We start from the raw sequence: 20,541 nt of genomic DNA on the forward strand, positions 1-20,541 counted from the left end.
TCCCGAAATCCGAAACTGACGTTTATTTTTTGGCGGATGACAGCCCACGGGATTTTTTTTAGAACACCGTGGGAGAAGGGTGCGTTCCACACAATAGGCAAGTTCGGTATTAACATCTAGACGCTCTAGATGCTTTTGTTCTTTTCTAATTGTAACAGATAAAAAGACAAAGAGATATATCTAGACCATCTAGATGTCAATGCCGAACTTGCCTAATGTTTGTATTGTCATAGTGTTTTGCCAACTCAGAACGATGCGTGTTGATAACAGAATAAAAGCTGGAAGGAAACAGGTGTTTGCTAACATTGTCACGCAATGTACAGGGTATGTAGAAGCGAATGGGCCATATTTCAAGGGTAGCTTCCGTGAGAACAAGTAAAGCGACAGAAAAATGTTACTCTTGCTTACTTGAAAAGTTACAAGAGCCTTAAATTTTTTTTTCTATTTTTTTAAGATAATTCTGTAAAATTTTTAGAAAATTTCTCATAAGGAGGTTTATGGAATCAAAGATTAATTTTTTACTCAAAGCAAAGAAACAGGGGTCGCTAAGAATAGCAGAGACATCTTTTGTTCTCTGTCGCATATATTTCAGATATCTTTAATGACAGAAATTAATTTCCATTTTTCTCTGAAACAATGCATTTCAACATGTTATACCTATCTCTTTTTTAAAATTAAATAAATTGAGGTTTCATTAAAATCTCGAGCAACAAAAAAATGTGGGGAAAGGAAAGCATTGTTTCAGTAAAGTTTTTAGATATTGATAAGTTATCAACTGATTGCGGTACGTTATCAATGATAACGTACCGCAATCAATTATTGCAGTACATATTAGAGATGCCCAGCAATATAATTTTTAGTCCAATTTAAATAAGCCTTTAAATCGAAATTTTGGTCAACTTGCCTGAATTTTTGATATGAGTTAGTTTGAGGTATGTTATAACAATAAGTGACAGTAATTTTTTGTTCGTCCCCCGGCCAAGGGTGAAAAAAGATAAAACAAAGTGGTTTTTCAAGATAACTCAAAACGGGTAAGGGCTAGAAAAAAAATTTCGTATAAAAGTTGTAAAGCATACAATTCTACATAAAAATGGCCACTTGACTTTTCTTGTATTATTAAAATTAACAGAGTTAGGGAGGCTAGAAGTTAAGGGAAGATTTCAGAAATTTAAAAAAATCTTAAGCAGAAAAATGAATGAATTTTGTAATTTTTTTTTCGATCTAATCTAAAAAATGTAACCTTTCTTTTCAGAGAAATAGATATGTTTTTTAATTTTTAATAAGAGATAACAATTTCAAATTTGTTGTTCACCCCCTTAAACAGAAATTTTAACGAAAACCTCGAAACAGGTCAATTTAATTTTGTCAATTTGTTTACATAAATCATATAAGTAATTAATTCTTTTTGAGTAAATATGATTTTGTTTTAAATAAAAAATATAGTTTTTCTGAAATAAAAAATAAGGGTTTTATCATAAGTAATTTCCATTTTGTTTTATTTCAAAATATTGATCAGAACCCCAGAAATTTTGAAAAAACTGTTTTGGGGGGCGAACTTTGAGGGTGTATTTCACCCCCTAAATATGTTTTTGCGCCGATAAAAAAAATACGTGTCTCTTTACATTTTTTAGAGTAGATTGAAAAAAAAATACAAAATTCATTCGTTTTTCTGCTTGTTATGATTTTTTTAAATTTCTGAAATCTTCCCTTAACTTCTAGCCTCCCTAACTCTGTTAATTTTAATAGTACAAGAAAAAGTTGAGACGCCATTTTTATGTAGAATTGTATGCTTTACAACTTTTATTAGAAACTTTCTTTTCTAGCCCTTGCCCCTTTTGAGTTATCTTGAAACACCTCTTTGTTTTATCTTTTTTCACCCTTGGCCGGGGGTTGAACAAAAAATTACTGTCACTTATTGTTATAACATACCTCAAACTAACTCATATAAAAAATTCAGGCAAGTTGACCAAAATTTCGATTCAAAGGCATATTTAATTGTACTATTTATATGTTTGCGCATTGCACGCAATAACAATCAAGTATGAAAAAAATGGTAGATGAGGGGAATGTGTTTTGTAAATATTTTGATGTCACCAATAGGGGCGGTAACATTTTTTTTTATTTAAAAGGACATACGTATTTAAAATTTTTAGTTAAATATTTTCTATTTTAATAAAAAGTAGACGTAAGAAAAAAATAATAATTTTAACTGAGTTTCATCTTCATCAAGCTAGAAAATATCATTTAAATTATCTAGGACAGCGGAATATTAAGTTAATTGTTTCACTTATAATACTATTAAATTCTGAATTTGAATTGGCCAATGGGAAGGGAGTAACATTATATACAATACAAACAAAAGGTTATTCTATACAAACAAATAAATGTGAGATCGTTTCTACTACTACAACTTTATAACCACAATCATGCACCTTCCATTTTGGGGAAATTCCAATTGTCAACTTTGAATCATGAGTGTGAATTTTCAATACATTTTTATGCAAAATAAAATTTTGATAGATAAATTGCACAAAGTGATATTGGTATGTCAGAACGCCATTTTGGGTCAAATGAAATGTTCAATTTCTTGATTTTAATTTATATATGTATAACTTTTTTCTGTTAATGTTTGTAACGAGAGAAGGGAAACAATCCCACTAAACACGAAACGTAAATGAAACGTTGCAAATGAGATGTTTTACTAAATATTTGAGTCATTAACTAGAAACGTTTCTGTTTCATTACAGAAATGTAACACTTGAAAACTTATTTAGTGAAACATAGCCGAAACGTTACAATTGAAGAGAGTTTGAAACATTACTCGAAACATTCCCTTTCGATCTCGGAAACATAACAGACGAACAACCCTTTGCTATTTTTGCTTATCTTATGGAACATTCGGCATTAGTTAAATTTTGCTCTCAATCCCCAATCCTTCTCAAGCGTTAGTTCATTTGCCTTTGTTATATAAAGACATAATTAGAAAAAAAAATGTGGTAGCATATTTATAACACAAGTCTAGAAAAAATGTATGTTCGTGACTTGCGTAGACTGCGCGTAACAGCCCGAGTTTATTTGTTTCCCGTGTGTCGTTTCAATTCGTATTATGTTAGGTTAGGTTTGCGGTTTGTCAGTTTGCTTGGTTTCGTTGTTATTCATCTTTACTTTGACGCTATTTTATGTGATAATTTGTAGTGTGTGCAGTTGTGGTTATTGTAAGGTGCATATAAAATAATGAATATTGATGCAAAATGTTTAAAACGATATGTGTAGAGATTTCCAATTTTGCGTCACATCTACCTAAATATAGTTATACCCACTACCTATTACAGACAAGAGGACAAGGGACAAGAACTAAGAAAATGGAACAACAACTATACGTTTCGATATAATTTGAAGAGCAACTACTTAGTCAGTGAGAACTATTTGAAATATGGATGAATCAAGTGAAATAGACGTCATTTATTTTATATTTTGTACAAATGTTTATATTTGTTTATGTGTATAGGCATGCTTAAATAAAAGAGTTTAGGTATACCTACAGATATTTACTTTGTCAAGATATCATTTTGTATCCTTATTTCTGCTGTATAATTTATTATTATTAAAAGGATATATGTAATATTGACCATGCGTAGAAGAAATTATAACTTTATATTATTTTTCAGTAATGTTATTTGTTTTTCATGTACCTACCATTTCAAGATTCATAATCATAACTAACTTTTTCTAATTATCAGTTCGTCATTGTTACCATATTCATGATGGTCTCAACATTAGAAAATTTCCATTTCAGAAGCGTATTTGAACAATATAAAATGTGTAGCTTTTTTAAATGCTTCTGATATTGTTTTGTGACATTATTATTTGTACGATGAATGGCAAAATTCGTAATCCTATTAGAAACTTTTTTCAGTGGCTTCTCAAAAAGAAAAAAATCCTTGGTAAAAGTTGCCGCATCCCCAAACTAGAAGCGCATATTTATTTTTTTTTTAAGTATACAATGTAACTTATTTTAGTTCGAATTAAGTCATTCACAATACAAATAAAATTATTACAAAAGAGTATTAGAGATATTTAAAAAAATACTCACACCATTTATACTATTTCAAAAACGCTTTTGAAATGAAAATTATATAAAGTTGAGAGCATTATGAGAACAATATGGTAATAAAACTATTATGTTACTCAAACATTGTTGAAAATATACTGAAACGTAAAACAAAAATATCGAGGGCATAAATGGAACACAAAAATAATGTTACTGAAACCAATTTTTTGAAACGTTTTATTGGAAACGTATTTTGGGGAGGACATCTTGGGCTTATAGAACGTTACCAGAACGTTGCATGGATTTTTTATGAAACGTTTCAAGAAAAATGGAAACATTTCTGAAACATGTCAGAAACTGAAAAATGTTTAGTGGGTTCAGACTCTTCTCTTGATCTGCTATTATTTTACTAATTCTGGGGCAGAGATTACCTCCATTAAATGACATGGGGATTGGAATTCTACTCTAATGGCAGATAGGTACATTGAAAACTGCATGGGGATTGGGGAATAAAACTTATGTTTCAAGAAATAATATATTTTCCTGAATCGGTTGCTCTGCCAGCATCGAAAAATAATTCAAGAGATTACTTTGGTTCAACGTTTGAAATTAATAAATTTTCAAAAAGAAATGCTTTTGATTCCAGAACAAAAAAGTCTTAACTAAATTGTCTTTTCGACACAGAATTAAACTGTCAACATTTTATGACAGTTCTCGGAAAAATATATTTCCGGATAGTAAGTGGAAAGTAAATTTTCCAGTTTCCCCCGTACCAGTCGACGTCGACGAGTGCCCCCCGAGCGCATTGACACCGCCGTACGCAGCCGCGCAGCCACGACCGCCCGCCACTAGCGGGACGACTCCAGCGGCGCGATTCGCGAGTACAGCACCAGGTCTAGAACGGGCTCCGAAGTCGCGTTTAATCGCCTACGGAATACCAAGGCATATCATCGCGGAAATATACACCGCAGTAAGGCATCGTCGACGGCTCGCCTCGTCGGTGACGACACCGCGGTCTCAGTTGGCCGGTTCGTTCCGAGTGACTCGTTATTGTTTGGGTGATAAACAAATGACAGTCGGTTGACATATTTTTGTTGATACGGGTGGGTGTCTGCGCCCTATTTCTCCAGGGGATCTCGTGTGGTGAGTATTTTTATAACTGACCTCGGTCGCGGTGATGACGGAAGTATAAAATTTTTTACACGCAATTGCATCCCCTAAAAAATATTAAAGAGCCCCTGCGTGAAGGAACGTCCTTATTCCGGTGAGAATTATGAAAACAAGGGGTACGTAACGCAGAAGGTAGTTTTCTGTTTGACATCAAGGCTAGGAATTTCGCATATCAACAAAGAACACCGTAATTATTGATTAGCGAAATAAACAGTTCGCGGGAGGTTTTCTTATTTGCATTGGCTTTGTCAAGGGTTTTCGAATAGTTTGCAATTAATAAAGTTGATTTTTCATATAAAAAGTTCCTCTAGAACTTGCTGTAACGGATCAATTAAATGTCATTACTATTCAGAAAAAAATATTTCAGTGCCATCCGCTCTTATTTAACAACTGCCCCGAATTGTAATTGAGAACGAAATTGCATTGTTTTGAATATCAAGTTTACATTTAGAATTAGAACCTAGTTTTGACTGGCCAGCGAATGAAAATTGGGAAAAAAAATCGCAAAATTTAACCATACTGGTACATTTGTGTCAATACAGCATATCTGCAACGTAACTAATATTGTTTTTGAGAACAAAGACTGGATAGGTAGGTATTTACCAGAAAGAAATGAGGGCATCTGCCCAAAAATTATAAAATTTAACCACATACCTACGTATACTACTTGTATCAATGAAGCATAACCAATATTGTTTTTGAGAACAAATTACGGATAATATTCACCTATCACTAGATTAAAGAAATGAGGGCATATCTACTCCAAGTTCTAATTCTTTTCTTTTATATCGATCTTCTTTATGGTATTCAATGTACCTACATACAGCACAGGAGCTCTTGAAAAGCGACTGGTTACTAGTTATTCCTGTTTTCTGTGTTCTAACCCCAGGGATTTGCCTCTGACGGGGGCCTCAAAAAGTGCAATGTTTTACTTGGCGATAACCTTTAAGTATACGTATGTTTAAATTTTCCATTATGAGGAGAAAACCTAGCCCCCTCTAGCCCCCTTTGCTTACGCCCTTGTCTGTAAAACGCTAAGAATTTACACTGCAAATAATGCAGACGCGATTACGCGTAAAAATTAATGTAATTAAAAATTGGAAAGTTAAATTTAAAATAGAAATTATTGAACTATATCAAGCGTTTGTGCAAATTTTAACAAACAGGAAATATGGGAGCGATCAAAGAGAGAAGTTTCCTTTTAAAGCCACGGAAATTTGTTATTATTTATTTCACTAAAAACTGCTCATTTACGTGTATTTTCTATCGTTAATGCAAGCGCTGAATAAAACGATATAAATAAACAACAAAACACTGTTAAACGGTGACGCGGATAAAAGTATGTAATGCAGACCACTTATAAATTGCATTGATTGTACCTTGTTAAACTTGATGCTATTGTTATCTCGACTTGTCCAATTTATCATCAGTATCAGATTATTTTCTTTGAAGAGTTCGTTGACATGCTACTTATATAGATTTATAGCGCTTAGTCTGTAATAAATTTATCAGTCGGGGGCTTGTTTTTGAAATGCTAATTCGAAATCATCCGTCCTCGAAATTTTTAACATGTAACACCTGCACCTCAAATAATAAATATCGTTTCGTATTTTTCCAATTCAAAAGAACCAGGATAGACATAACCATAGACAAAACATAACACAGAATGCCATAAACATTAAACAATACAGGTTTTCGTGTGCTTTAAATTGTATAAAATGTAGTGCTGTCGATAGAAATTGCACACTTTATCCAAATAACCTGTACTATACTATGCAGTTCATGTACATACCTACATGTTACATAACTATCTCCTTTTTTTTACTGAGGTAAAGTAGTACCTACTGTCAGATAAAATTTGTATTCGACTATAGCAATCTTATCAAAGCGATAAGGAAATAATGATTAACTAAAAACAATATTAGGGAAAAACAGTTTTTGTTGGAGATATGACTAATAATAACAATAAATTGCGGTGTAGATAAAAAACCTTCGGTAAAATTGATCGCTTTATACTCATTTGTCGGCCTCTATTATTACGGAATTCTAAGGACAAATAAAATTGTAAATTAAGTCGTCATGGATTGCATTGTAATGCTTTGGACGATACCAACTTCCATGTATACGTTTGGTAGACGATATTGTTTTATCGGTATCAAATTCGTAAGCTTTGCACTACTGAGACGCGTACAAAACATTTCTTAATTTACAAATAATTCAAACTAGTAGTAAAATCAGGGGTGTTACAAGTTTAATAAATACGTACCTTTTAATGAAGTTTTCTTAATCATTTTGTACACCCGCAGAGCACTTACATAGCCATCTCAAAATGTTTGCTTTCCATTTTACATATTCCAATTACATCTTTTGATTTTTCTGAAAAAAATAATCGAAGGTGACATTTCTTGCTACGGAGATTTTGACTTGAAAAGTAGACAATAATTATAATAGTAATTGCTACCGTGCAATAAAAGGAAGAATAAAAACACCTTTAGAAAAATGTTTTATTGCTTTTTTGTCGTGCTAGCATTGAAATCAATCGGTGTATTATTATTATTTAAGGATTTATCTAACCTTCGAATGATTGCCAAGGCATGCTTTAGATATTTCACGTTTTATTGAATGCTGCCGGCTATTGAGTAAAAAAAACGAGAAACTTGGACACGACCAGTGAAGATTTACTATCCAATTTTGCATGCTACAAGTTTTTTTGATACGTTTTTTGTAAACATGAACCAAATATTAACTGTTTGTATATACAATTTAGATATCTAAATACATTTGAGTCGATATTTAAATAAAAAAATACAGAAAAACAATCGCGTCATTTTCAAAGATAGTACCACATTTAATTTATTTACAACAACCTTCAATGTATTGACAAATTTTCTAGATATACCTCGCCAATATTGACTTACAAAGGACAAAATAAAAATCAATGCTTTTTAAAATGTACAAACTTTTCTCTCCTATCGTCTAAAGTTTTAAATTTGTGACAAAGTTATAGTTTCTTTTCTATTTATTTGGATATTTACCGCCTGTGTAAAGAAATTAAAATTTGATTAAAAAAGACGGTGCGTAATTTTCTTAATCAGAACTTTCCAAATCGCTGGATAGGACGCAGAGGTTCAATGGGCTCATTCATCATTTTTTTTATTTGCTTGACGGAAAGATATTACAATTTTAAGGTTCTCTGCAAAAAATTAGAATTTTGTGGTGTGTGGTTTTTATTAGAAACATCCATTATCATACTTACTTCTGGCAAATTAGAAGAATCTGCTTTTACGAAATTTACTTCCATTTATTAAATTTAGCGCTGGAAGTAGCGCTAAGTCGGCTGCCGTCCCATGCGGTGACGTCATTGCATTGCCACGGCTGAGACAAATATTCGCAATTAAAAAAAAATCATATAATTTGAAAACCGCTCAACGGATTGAGTTGACATTTTCAGGGTCGCCTAATCATGAACATTACTAAACGTTTTTGAAAATTTACTGAATGACCTTATTGAGTGGCCTCCCAGATCGCCAGATCTAACGTTCTTAGACTCTTTTCTATGGGGACACTTAAAGACGAATATTTATGCAACACGACCGAACTCCCTTGAGGCGGCAAATTGAAGAATGTCGTCAGATGCTTGGAAATGTTCGTTCAGAGCAAAAAATTTATTATTATATAGAAGCGGAAGGAAATCAATTGGAACATTTGATAAAATAACATTCTTTCATTCATTGATATTTTGTCTTATTTTTTAAGTAATGACTTTATTGTTATATCCAAACTAAAATTTAAAAAGTCGTATGTCTTCGTGAGTCGAACTGAAAGCTTTAAAATGAGGTGTCACTCAACGAAGGGTACCATTTAAAGTTTAAGGGTAGTTTACGCCCCTGCCTAAGGGGTAGCTTTCAAGACACCAAAACGTACGCCATCATGTGTCCCCCTTGAAAAGAAAATCGACGTGTCTCAAGATTTTTTATTTTTTTTTATTCCGACATTTTCCAGGAGGGATTTTATTTTAATTCCGATATTTTCCAGGTGGAAAGTTTTAATTGGAACACCCTGTATAATTTTTTACCCATTTCAGTGTGAGATCTTTTGCTAGGCCAACATAGTTTGGCGCAAGGGTTTGTTCAATTAATTTTGTATTTCCATTCATAGGTGGCATAATTTTCCCCGTTTCATCCTGATCACCGTCATATTCCTTGCAGCAATATTCGTCTGTAACATTATAGCAACAACACTAAAATAAGAAAGTGGGGAGATAACAAATGCTTACAAGAGCACATATAACTTATGATACGATACGAAAAGTGCCAGACCATATAATTACTGATTTCTTTCACTTCAACTTTTACTGCCCTGAAAATAATGCAAGTTGCCGCAGTTGTTGCTTACGTGCTATCAGGAAGCTACACATCTGCTAACTTAATGCACCACATAACCTACTTTTTAAGTGAATCGTTACATTAGCAGTGTGGTTGCCAATGTAAATGTTAGCTTTAGTTACGTCGAAGCATCCTATGATCGACTATCCCTCTTGCTTTCCAGAGCAGATTTTCAAGAGCTGAATCAACGTGTTTTGACAGAACATTATCTGTTATTCTCACTAGTATTTAACATCTTTTCTTAGTACAAACTGAATATGAAAAACAACATTTATTTGATATTTCAATGCTTTATAATTGCTGTTATAAGACCGATCATATCCTTTTGGCTCTAGATGTCAAATTTGATCAAAATCAGACAACACCTAGGTATAAAAGTTACAGTGGATATCGTTTGAAATAAACGCCCTGTAGATCATCCCTTTCTTTAATGGTCTTAATGACAAATTGGTCCTGGAATTGAAAACGTAATGTAGACATTCATCCGATTATCTAGATCTGTTCTCGAAAAATTCAAATTGAATAAACTTATTTAAAATTACCCCAATTTACAGAAGTGCTTTCATCGTGCCCGCAAATTGCTACACACAATTTACATGCATTTACCGACGTAAAGACATTATTATTTGTTAAATACGACATTTACCAAGCAGCAATCGTACGAGATTGCTCTGGAGTTTCTGGGAGGTTTGTTTGTTCTGTTTACCGGCTTACTAATGGACGCAATCAATTTCGGAGTCAATCAATTCACCGCTTCTGTTCATTAATAACCCAACTACAAGTGAAGACAACTGAACAATGATTATGAGTGTATCTAAATCAGTACTAACTTACCAAAAGTCAACTCTGCTAAACTACAGCTTAGTGGATCTACTGTTTACCAATAAAAAGTTTATTAGTTTGACGCAATACTACATTCCTAATAGAAGAAGTGATCTCATCATATTTTTTAATTATGAAGCCATCGCCCACCTTACGCATTGACATAGTTAACATCTTTCAAGTGGTGATTGAAACAGGTATGGTAATTAAAATATATCTTAATAGAAATTCTAAGAAAACGATTTTTTACTAACGTAAAATTTGTAAACCTGTAAAAGTGAGCTAATTGGGATGTTGACCTTTTTCCAATTAATGAGTAGGAGGTGCATTTAATGTTTAAAATCCCGTATTGATGGAACTATCACCGTTATCTCGTGGATAAATTAAAAAAATAGTAATTTTTCATTTAAAACTTTTCTACAAGATGTCCAACTCTACATTACAAGCCAAGGTTTTGTAAAATAAAATGTCACTTATTTTAATAATTTATCTATATCAAAAAAATAAAATTACTAACCGGTCTGCTTTTTTATTGCTTGCAACCGAACCTGTTTGTTCAAATTTGGCAACCAATCTTTCACATTTGGTTCATTCGGGGCATTCCTTCTACCGAATATTCCACATAATTTGCGCACAGTTTCAGCTACACACTCTCCGTATATACATAACATTTTACAACTAGCTTAATTACAAAACTGCTAATGCATACAGGTATGTTTTGTAAAAATTGTAAGCCTTGTCTAAGATATCAACCTGTCTTCCCAGTTTCGTTGAGCATTTTTAGGGATTACCGAGAAAACCCCAATTCAAAGATAATATTTTTTTAGCGGATAATCCGCTCTCCCAGATAACACGACACCGAGGCGTCCTTAATACGATATTGTTTTTTTTTCACGCAACCTTCGAAAGGACGCCTACGCAACAATGTCCGGAGCATATCTGGGAAAGATCAATTATTACGTCGACTAGACTGCGTCAGCAGGCTTTAAGACTAAGTGCTGAGCTTCTGCGAAGGGGTAATCGAAATTCGGGGAATCTCAGATTATCGATACCGTTCGAAATGGAATGTAAAATGCAACCTAAAAAGTCGACTTCGGGGAATGTAGATGTTCCGTCGACCGTAATCGACCAAAATAAAAAGGTTTCGCCATTTTCTGGTATTGTACGGGGTGTAACGGCGATCGACTTTCAGTGACGAAATAAACAGAAAAAAACAAATAGTAAAGCTCATTCTTATGATAATTCCTATGATGCCAACGACCCTTTAAATAAAGAATGGTAAATTTTATACAGGGTCATCCAAATAACATATTACTCCCTTATCTTTTTTACTTTCCTATCTAGAGAAGATGATAAAAGTCAGATAGCATAAAAGTGATTCAAATTGGCTGTGAAATATTTAAAATAATCCTAAACACTTTCAAAATATTACTAAAAGGAATAAAAAGGCAAAATACATCAAAATAATGTTAAAAACAGATCGGAAACGTTTATAAATACCACTAAATACTTGGAAATATTTAAAAAACTTTAAACTACCTCAATATTTTACGAGGTCTGTTTAGAAAATAAACGAACTTTTTGAATTACGCACTAATAGAGATATTTAATGATATGCGGTTGGCAGTATTGCGTTGCACATAACCTCCTCTGTAACGACCTGTTCTTGGATTGTTGATATTTCATTTAACTTTAAAATTTAAAATTTGGAATGTATTCATGTAGGAATTATTCAAGACAAATGTATCATATTATAATCAAACTTATGTTTTCTTGAAAGAAAATTGTAGGGGTCACAGAATGGCGTAGGTGGGAAGTAGCACGATAGATGGAGCCACTTATGCTCTGTGTATACACATCTCCCTGTGAGTAACGACACTAAAGCAGCTGGATCGTTCTAACGACATAATGATAAGGACCATTTTGAATTCTTGCCTCAAGGTGACACAGTGAACCGTGTGTATTATTAAGGCAGTTTACAATTGTTGCGTGAAAAAATCCACAAAAAGTGACCAGAGTTGTGGCAAGACAACTTATGGTTCTTGCACCATGACAATGCGTCCGCACATTCAGCTTTGTTAATTCGTTAGTTTTGTACCAAAAATCAATCCACTGTCCTCCCTCACCCTCCTTACTCGCCAGACCTTGCGATTTTTTGTTAGTCCCGAAATTAAAATCAATACTGAGAGGACGTCGTTTTCTGACTGTTGATGACATCAAAGCAAATTCGTCACAGACTTTAAAGGCCATTTCAAATGAAACTATCTAGGCCGTCTTTGCAAAATGGAAACACGTGTGTGAATAGGAGATGGGAGTACTTTGAAGGAGGAAAGGACCCATGGCATAGCTACACAAAAAAAAGTCTTGACCCAGAAACTAGAACTCCCATTTTTTATGTATTTTGACCTCTTGCCATTTTATGCCATTTTTTCGTTTATTTTTCGCACAAAATTGAAGATTAAAAACAAAATGACACGATAAATTGAAATTTGGCTTATTGTATTCAATTCGGGAGGTCAAAATAAATAAAGTATGGTACTTTTATTCTCTGTATTTGTGTATTTTGACCTCCAGAATCGAATGCTGTAAGGTAAATTTCATTTCATCGTGTCATTTTTTTTAATTTTCGATTCTATGTCAGAAATAGGAGGAAAAATGGCTATTGTGTGGCTGTGTATAATGTATAAAATTATTATTATTAATAATTTAATTTAATAATTTAATAGTTAAATAAATAAAGTTCAATTATTTTCTGAAGAAACCTCGTATACTTACATTGAAATACCTCGGAAAGCTTAGAGATATATCTAATTACATTGAAATAGGTATAGTCTTTCCGATCTCAATTGAAAAACCAAGAAATTGGCAATATGTATCAGGTTCGGTCGCTGACGCAGCAACTCGGTATTGAAATATTTGAAAAAGTTGTTCTCATATTTATTTAGCCATACCCATACCCGTGGGCAAATGCGGCACAAACACCCGCACTGGGTGACGTGGCCATAAATTCAGTTGTCAACAAATGGCTTAGCAGTGCAGTGCACCAATACGAATTTGGTATGATTCGTATAATTTTAATTTATTATAGTCACCTTCTATTAATCGTATTACATATTATCATATTACAATTGCCAAAAGAAGACATAAGAAGGATACTTTGTTTACTAATATTATTTCAATATGGAATTTGGAGACCTTTTGAAACGACACAAAACGAAATATACGATCAATATAATAAAATTGTTTGAACGCTATAGAAATTTTCTACATATTATACAGGGTGAGTCATTAATAATGGTACACAGTTTAATGGCAGATTGCTAACGTCAAACCTCAATAAACGTAAAACTACAAATTAAATATAAAAAAATATAGCAAAAAATCGAAAATATTTTTTCAACTTTAACACCCTGTAGAACAAAAAGGAGCAACAATTGATTAAGGCATGTTTGGCTCAATCGTTATATTTTGACATTAATAATCTGCCTGTACCATTATTAATTACTCACCCTGTTTACAAATTATTGTAATTTTTTACCTTTAGCAGAAAACTTTTTAGGGATGCCTAAGAAACTCATTAAATTTTATTGCTAGGCGTTTTAATACATAATCTGCCTTCGGAAAGACTATACCTCTAGAACCTCGAAATACCAGGATAACATCAAAATACCTGAAATGCTTCGAAAAAACTTAATTTCCAATCAAATCGTAAGAGGAATAAATATAAATGGTTCTCTGATTTCACATGACTTTTTACATGTGACAGTCTTCAAATTAAACATGTGACAAATAGAAAGAACAACAAAAACATTAACAACCATTTAACATACAATGAGAGTGCCAGGCTAACCTAGAGCTCCTGTGGGGAAAGAGCATGGCAGAGAAACCCACGATCGTTGCTCTTACCACCCAAATATAAATACAAAACAACCGCTAACCAAAGGTATAAATTAAGATCCTTTGCTAATGATAAATAAGACCTGTCTCATTTAATGTGTCACTAAATGTCATTTGTTAACCCATATTAGTCATACACACTTCCAAGTAAAACTGAAGAGGTTTGGTGTTAGTTAGCCGGCAGGGCCGGAAGGTACTGGAGTCCCATACGGGAGGCAATCCAGCTATAGTCGAGATTTCGGAAGATCCTTCTTAACACTGGAGTCCCATACGGGAGGCAATCGAGCTTAATCCAGATTCGTTCCGCACGGGCGAAAATGTTAGTAACTTCAACAAGGCTCGTATAGACGTATGACATAAAGTGAGCACAAGAAATCAAAGAACAACATAATCATGATAAAACAAGTCAAATGTGAAACAAAGGGGTTGCTTTTGTAATATCTGGGCAGTCACGACAATATATACATATTTTAACATGTAATAAATAATGAGCAATCTTTAATCATAATTGTAACAATTTTATATTAGAAAAATATACGCCCCTGAGCGTAATATAATGAAGGCTAAACATATACAGAATTATTATCATGAAACATCTATATTTTTACGAACAACGTAATCATGACAAAAACAAGTTAGATGTGAAACAAAGGAGTCATTATTGTAATGTCTGGGCGCTCACACAGTATATATATTTTAACATAAAATAAATAATGAGCAATCGTTAATAATAATAATTATAACAATTTTACCTTAGAAAAATATATGCCCTTGGGCATAAAGCAATGGTAGCTAAACATACAAAGAATTATTATCATGAAACATCTATAACCATCACAATCATAAGATTACATAGAACAATTAACAACAAAGTACTTAAAGAATATTACCTGCTAACTAATATCGGTTAAACACTTAATTTTCCACTACTACATATTTCACACTACACTGATCGTCTTACTTTTCCCTGCGCGCTGTTCTCACTTCAACTGCCTATCTTCAACTCTTTAGGCTTCCTTCCAGAATGCCCCCTAAGCGTTTGTTTTTGCGCTTCCTTCTACCGACCGTTAATATTACTTTTTCATTATTGTGCAACATCCATGTAACAGGTGACGTCGAAATTAGTAAGATAAGTACGGTTTTGCACACGTGTCTACGTTTGTCCATTTAAAAATATTTTAATATCAAAGACTGAATAAAAATTACGGTTCACCCTGTACAACAAAGTTCTCAGAACTAGATACTAATATTTTTCATATTTGAATACAAATTTCTCTCGTCACTAGAACAGTTGGTAACTGGAAATTCAGGAAAAAAAAGCAAACAGAAAAAGTGGCACGTCGAGCAGCTTACGGAACAAAGGGGGTCGCAATCCCGGGCAATCTAGATCCTGATCTTTCCCATTTATTAGGCGGTATCGCGACATCTAAAACGAAATCGTAATTCATTAACCCGTGAGGTAATAAATAATTTAACATCGCCGGCGACATTTAACTCGCATGTTACACCGGCCTTACTCCACTTGAGGGAAGATAAGGCAGTTTCCTGTTAACCTACTTAGCCGAAGTTTTCGTAACAGTCTATTCTCGTGTAGCCGCGGTTTTATGCAAACATGTAAACACGGTATGTCAATCCCGCATTCCAGTCCGTCGAATTCCCTTCGTTTGTTGACTCGCTCCCAAATTTGCCAAATAGGTTTATTACAATTTTTCAGATGAGACTAAATTTTCTTCTGTGCCCTTGTCGATTTGTAATACAGGGCCGTACGTTACCGTGAGTGAAACCAACCACAAAATACATTAATTCGTTCAATTAGCTTTAGAGATAAAAAATTGAGCAATTCAGTAAACTTCAAATTCGTCGAAATAGTCGTTACGATATCAGTTGGAACCGCATAAAAACATTTAACTCGTAAACTCTACGGAATCCAAAGGCGTCCAGAAAAATTTTGCCCTGTCTCGTCTAGATATTCTATATTCCGAGCTATATTCCTATTTAGTTGATGATACTCTCTAATTTTTTAGAAATAATCTTCCCGAAGTACAACTATACGTCATGATTCCATAATTATCATACGATTGTCAAGTTTATTATGTTTAAAATCGCATTATAATACATATCGTAAAGTATCTAAAGATTTATAATTATAATCATTATAATCGCTTAATTTATCTCGAATCATGTTTAAAGTATGAACTTTATTTTCTTTAGGTATACATATAAATTGTGCGCCGTATTACATCTCTGATAAAATTGTCGATATTTTTTAATTTTGTATTTTTTCGTTTCCTCTCTGTACCGTGATTAATAACGTCTCCTTCTTTAATTACGCGATAAATTGATGTTTTTTCATTATTTTTTCTTTTCAAACATTCATATACAGGGTGATTCATTAACAATGGGAATGTCGAAAGATGAAGATACTACACGTGAAATGATGACCATTGGCGCAAACATGCCATATCCGAAAGTTGATAGATTCGGAAATACAGGGTGTTGAAAGTTAAAATTTTAAATCGTTTTTTTGCGATTATTCTGAAAATATGTAGGTTAGGAACTTGAAAATTTGTGAAACTATATTTTTTTAGGCGACGAATAAGATGCGTGTTGTAATTTCAGCATTGCTCATAGAGGGCGCCACTTACGACCAATTTTACCGAAAATTTAGTTAATAACTTTTTACCCTGTATGTCTAACATGAAACTTGATTCAAAACCTGAAAGAGCAATCATTTTTCCATTAATTGTGTATTCTTGTTTCATTTCGGTATCTCGATCCGTTTTCGAGAAAAATCGATTTAACGAACACTATGTTTTGATAATACGAGAAATTAAAAGCGAAACAAACCAAGTGTTTCTTCGTGTTATTACAACAATTAACAATAAAACAAATGAAATTCGTAATAATGATTTAAAGTCAGTGTTCGAAGAATCCACCGTTGACATTTACACACTTTACACAACGTTTTCTGAGAGATCTTCGAGTTTGAAACAACATATTGGGATTGCGTTTGACTTCGTTGGCAGCGATTTGTATTCTTTGCCACAACTCTTCACACGAACCAATAGATTCTTCCAAATAGAAAAATGAAGAGGATTGAAGTCCGGACTTCTGGGTGGCCAAGTAAAAATGCTTCCACGGCTTGAAGAAGTTCCACTTTATTTAAGAAGAGACATGTGGTTCATGCACGACGGAGCTCCACCGCATTTTTCTTGGCCAGTGCGTGCATATTTAGATGCAGTTTTTCCAAATCGCTGGATTGGCCATGTAAGCATTTTTGCTTGGCCATCCAGAAGTCCGGACTTCAATCCTCTTGATTTTTCTATTTGGTCTCGAATGAAAGATATAGTTTACAAAGAATCTATTGGCTCGTGTGAAGAGTTGTGGCAAAGAATACAAATCGCTGCCAACGAAGTCAGACGCAATCCCAATATGTTGTTTCAAACTCGAAGATCTCTCAGAAAACGTGTAAAGTGTATCAGTGTCAACGGTGGATTCTTCGAACAATTACTTTAAATCATAATTACGTATTTTATTTGTTTTATTGTTAATTGTTGTAATAACACGAAGAAACACTTGGTTTGTTTCGCTTTTAATTTCTCATATTATCAAAACATAGTGTTCGTTAAATCGATTTTTCTCGAAAACGGATCGAGATACCGAAATGAAACAAGAGTACATAATTAATGGAAAAATGATAGCTCTTTCAGGTTTTGAATCAAGTTTCATGTTAGACATACAGGGTAAAAAGTTATTAACTAAATATTCGGTAAAATTGGTCGTAAGTGGCGCTCTCTATGAGCAATGTTGAAATTACAACATGCATGTTATTCGTCGCCTAAAAAAAAATAGTTAAAAATAAAATATTCGAGTATAAAGCACAGGAAGAAATTTCAAGAGAAGTGCAGACGGTCCTGTGCTTCAAGATTCACAGGTTCCAATTGATATGGTAACAACTATACCTAGAAACCACCAAATACTCCGAAATGCCGAAAACGAAAACAACAATTTTTTCAAACATCGAAATTCTCAAAAATACATAAAAATCCCTTAAGGAGGGTCGGGTGCTACCAAAAAATGCAGCCAATTTCGTATTATTGAGATATTATTATATATTATTTTTTTAAATCCTGTAAATTATTCTCGAATTATTTATCGATGTTTTTTTCTGAATATATATCGAATTTGATGAAACTTGGTAACAAGACATCTTAAAGGATGCTGAATTAGAATACGTAATATGTTTCTTGGAAAAAAAAATCGGTAATACCAATTATTACCTGTTTTGACGTCAAAAAATGCGTCCTAGTTGGCCGTGAATTGCATTACAATTAGATAGTTTTTTTATCCTACATTCTAAAAAAAAAAAAATTTGAAATCGGCCAAAAAACAAAGAAGCTACAGACTTGTATCACATTTAAGCGCGACACACTGAATACATGACAAGGACTGCCAACCTACAAATAATAAACTCAGCATACTAGTGCGCTGTTGTCAAGTTTCTGTTGCAACTCGTGGCATTTATTTATGCATATTGGGTAAAAAATAATAATTGAAAGATGGAAATATATAATTATAAGTATTTTAAAATGTATCTCAATCTACTTACTTTCTAGACAATAAAGAAAATTTTTCTTTGCATTGGCAGCAATGGTAATTTACCTCGGTGAGTACATGGCCCCCCGCGTCCCGCTTCCCCCCCCCCCCCCATGAAGCACCCGATCCTCCTTAAAATCCTTCCAAAAATCATTGACCTCCGGTCTTTCACCTTCGACCTGCGCCCTCCGAACTTTTTCTCACCTTTATACATATTTTGAAGGATGTGTTCCGCAAAACGTGACTAAATTCTACATCAGAACTAACACTGAATCAAACCGATGATTGATAAGTTGCCCGAGGATGTTTATCCGTAACTTCTAAACAGCTGTCGAAGTTTCCTCTGCTGTGTTTCCTTAGGACCGGACCAGACGACGGTATAATAATAAAAGGCGAACAGTACGAAATCTTGTAGAGCTTAAATTCGTCCTTGACAGTAATTACAAGTCAATTACTAATTGACATCGTTGCGTCGCCTGCCACTTGGCCCGTTACACTGTGTACAAAAAACAATTACACCCACAAAACAACCCGGGCGACTGGTAATTGATGATGTCTGTTTGGTTGGCATCGATTGAACATCGTATAAGCTTTAATTCGTGCAAGTACCGATTTGTAGTGCTTTTTAATTGACAATATTCTCTGTGGGTATAGGTATACCATTTCTTGCTAAATAACTTTGATTATAAAAGGTACTCTATATTATATTATTTAAATATAGTTTTTCCACTTTGTTTTACATTTAAATAATTTTTTTAATGGAAACCTATATTTTTTATGGCATTATCGAATTCTACGTGAAAAATTAACGAGACTTTGTGTTATGATCCCTATTAAAATAGTGATAGCTTTCGAGATAATCGACTTTTCATTTTTTTTCTTATGTTTCTTCTGCTAGTTGACATAATTATGATTGTATGACAGCCAGAAATTATTTTTTTTTTCAGGAACTGTAGAGTGAAGATGGCTCTTTCAAAAAACGTGTCAAAAGTTGACCTGCGATATACAGGGGGCAAAAAAAATCGTACCAAACCTGATAATTTAAATTCTCGACTTTTTCAAATGGAACACCCTGTGTTTTATGATTTCATTAGATGCCTTTCTGTAGACCCTACAATTTTTTAATAGCTTTCCCTATACCTAAGTTGCGTAGTTTTGCAAAAAACCCATTTTTTTTGTAAAATACCGGAATTGCGCCCGTTCCTTTGTCGGGAACAATATTGTAAGGGCATTTATTTTAAGTTAGCTCGCGACTATGAGTATTCTTTTTTAAAAATTCTATTCATCCAAATTTTTTAATCTCCAATTTCACTAATAACTTTCCTAACTACGGTAACATTGCTTGATTTTCAATATGATACGGATGAAACTTCTTCAATATTTTATTTGTCAAGCTTATGAAAACTCCAAGGTTACTACTAATTTCCTGACACTAATATTTGGGTTTTCAACAGTAGACGCCACAACTTTAAACTAAATATTATGATTGTTACTTTCATGTCTCCTGGTAGTTTTCTCATAATTCGCATTTGCTGTTCATTCACATTTTCAAAACAGTGGGAATCTCTGTAAATTTGGATTATTTGCTTTGTAAATACGTGCTGCTAGCAAACATTTCCC

The 20,541-nt window shown here is 33.4% G+C and overlaps 1 protein-coding gene across 1 annotated transcript in view; it reads left to right on the forward strand.

The window, feature by feature from the left end:
• Positions 1 to 4,928: 4,928 nt before the first annotated feature.
• The window catches only part of LOC108903589 (transmembrane protein 198-like), a gene marked incomplete at its 3' end in the record, with an annotated part of 67,138 nt that continues 51,525 nt past the window's right edge, over positions 4,929 to 20,541 (forward strand). Inside the window, 1 exon segment of the mRNA XM_023457465.1 lies at positions 4,929 to 5,194.

The sequence above is a fragment of the Anoplophora glabripennis genome, unplaced genomic scaffold, assembly GCF_000390285.2.
Source record: "Anoplophora glabripennis isolate ALB-LARVAE unplaced genomic scaffold, Agla_2.0 scaffold127, whole genome shotgun sequence".
Taxonomy (NCBI): Eukaryota; Metazoa; Arthropoda; class Insecta; order Coleoptera; family Cerambycidae; genus Anoplophora; species Anoplophora glabripennis.